Genomic DNA, 2,901 nt, shown 5'->3' with positions numbered 1-2,901 from the left:
TAAGTCTCAGAAATCCTTGGGGCAGTCCTGCCGTCTTCCTGGCTCACTAGGAGTGGGAATCATCTCGGCGATGGGATTTGTTTTGGTTTTAATTTATGACCACATGAGGGGGCTTGAAAAAGTTCATGGAAAAATGAATGAAAAGATAATGGACTTTTGCCACGAACTTTTTTTTTAGCTGCTTTGAATCCACTAGTCAATCAACTACCATCTACCTACTACATGTTTTCATACAAGATTTTAAAACAAAAAGAGATTAATCCTCAGGCTGAAATGTAAATCTTTAAACAGCGTTAACTCAGCTTTGTTTTTAAAATATGTACTTCAGTGCCGTCGAGTCAGTTCTGACTCATAGTGACCCTGTATAGGGTTTCTGAGGAGAGCAGCTGGTGGGTTTGAACCACCAGACTGGCAGTTCAAACCAATCTGCAGTCTGGTACCACACCAGGACACCAATAACTCCACCTTTAAGAACTATTAATACTGATTTTCTATGATATTCAATGATTGCATATGGGTAATTGCCATGGTGGTGGTGGTGGTGTGCCGTGGAGTTGGTTCCGACTCCTAACGACCCTGCGTAGGCTTTCCGACGCTGTAAATCTTTACGAGAGCAGAAAGCCTCCTCTTTCTCTGGCAGAACAGCTGATAGTTTCGAACTGCTGACCTTGAGGTTAGCAGCCCGATTTGTAACCACTATGCTACCAGAGCTCCTGTAGACATATAATTTGTACCAGAGAAACTATTCGTGGACAAATGCTGTTCAGTAGACCGTTACTGAGGAAACAGTAATAGCTAATAACTGGAAACATCTGAGAGCAGCTCATTATGTTCTGGTGACTACTGCAAGTGCCTCAGAGAATAAACTCATTTTAACTTTCAATTATGTGATAGAAACGAATGGATACCCTCCAACAGGAAAACTGAGATCATTTCCCAAAGCACACCACCTCATAATTCCCCTGCCAGCAGCTGCACTCTCCTACCCGTTTTGAGACTGGCCAACCCAACCTGCAGATGGGTGAATGCCAACTGTCAGACTAAATCGTGTTCCCCCCAAATGTGTGGCAGTGTGGCTGGCCATGATTCTCTGTGGGTCGGCAGTTATGTAATAAAGTAACCACCTCCCGTGGTGGGGTCTGATGTGAACAACCCTGAGCCAAAGGAATTACCCCATCCATGTGGTGTAGATCCTGATTTCAAGGGTAATGGGGCCAGGTGCAATCTACAGGGTAGGTTCTAGCTTGAGTCAACCTGAGATCTAAAAGAGCTTAAACAAGCACACAGAGCTCGGAGCGACGCCTACCTACCACCAGGAAACGAGCTGGGAGGGGAGTTCCTGCAGACCTGGAGGCCCCGTGCTCCCAAGCTTCTAGATCCAGGAGAAGACTGAAGCCAGGATGCATGGAGACCTCCAAGAAAAGCTAGGTCTGTAGATGCAGAAAGGTGACAAGGACACAGAGAAAGACCTTCTCCTAGAGCTGGTCCTCTGAATTGGAACTGTGAGCCTCTCTAAATTACGAGAGGATAAGTTTGTGTGTCAAAGCTACCCCCTTGTGGACTCTTGTGATCGCAACAGCCCTAGAGAGCGAACACACCATCCACCCTCTTCCCTAGTCACTGCTCTGGAAATTCACCAGCCCCTCATTGTTAAGTTCTGACTCCTAACAACCCTATATGGAGTTTCCGAGGAGCGGCTGGTGGGTTTGAACCGCTGTCCATGCCTTTGAAACACACCTTGTGGTCAGTCCAGTGCATTATTCTGCAGCGCCACACCAGGACTCCACCGGATCATACCCACGCGCTGTCGTTTCTCCCTCTAACCATACAAACCTTGCCTCCTGAATTTCCTTCAGTTCCCATTCCTCTATCCCCCTTTATAGCCCAATCCTTCCAGGAGCTGCTTACATGTCTCGATGTCGGTGATTCTCCCACACCTACTCCAAGCTAGCTCTCTTGCCAACTCACTGAAACTGCACTAGCCACATTCCCTAGCTGGAAAAATGGAATCAAAATAGGATTTTCCATCCAAGTACTGATTCTGTACTGGGGTATGCGCTCTGATACTCGTGGGTGAGCCCTTTACTTCCTTCAGGCCAACCCCACTGGACCGTCCAGTGCCTATCATACAGCACCACACTAGAGTCCATTGTTGTTGCTGTCGAGTTGGCAGCACTGCCCAGTCCTGGACCAATCTCACCAGCATCACTACACTAGAGTCCACTGTGCCCATCCATCTCACTGGGGGTCTCCCTCCAAATCAGACTCATTCGGAGATGCACGAGTGAGGTCTGGGAAGTTCACCCCACTCTCCCTCCACCACCCAGGAAGCTGTCTCAGGCCCAGGATTTTACTGCTCTGTTCTCCTTCATGAGAGCTTACGTGATTTCTCCTGAGGCTAGTTGGTACTGACCCTCCTAGAAGAGCTGTTTCTGGTCTAGTCAGACAAAATACAGCTAAAAGACGTGGGCTTCAACTTCACCCATCAACTGACTGGAATACTTAAAGGGGTTCTAGAACTTGTCCAGTGAACTGGGCCCCTTGTGGAACCTTTGTAGTGTACAGGACCTTAGGTGGAATCCTGAGCCCCATCCAGAACCTTCTGAGGTGGGATATTCTCACCAGAAAGGACAAGCAGATCAGCCTGGAACAGCTAGAGCAACAGAAGATACTTCTGGAAAGAAAGACCAGCAGGAAAAATCCAAAACAAACACAGCAGTCTGACTGGCTACTACAAGAATAAGCAAGTTGTTCACAAGGAAGCCCTCAAGGCAAGCAACCAAGTCCCTTGAGGATAAACCCCCCTCCAAGACAAACTCAAAGGGAACACACGAGCATTCATGTAAGCCTGCTGGTGATCACGCTGGTCTACTGGTAAGTGGAAGATGGGGAAAGGCAGCA

Source organism: Chrysochloris asiatica, unplaced genomic scaffold, assembly GCF_000296735.1.
Source record: "Chrysochloris asiatica unplaced genomic scaffold, ChrAsi1.0 scaffold00005, whole genome shotgun sequence".
Lineage (NCBI taxonomy): Eukaryota > Metazoa > Chordata > Mammalia > Afrosoricida > Chrysochloridae > Chrysochloris > Chrysochloris asiatica.
Note: the sequence above shows the minus strand (reverse complement) of the source record.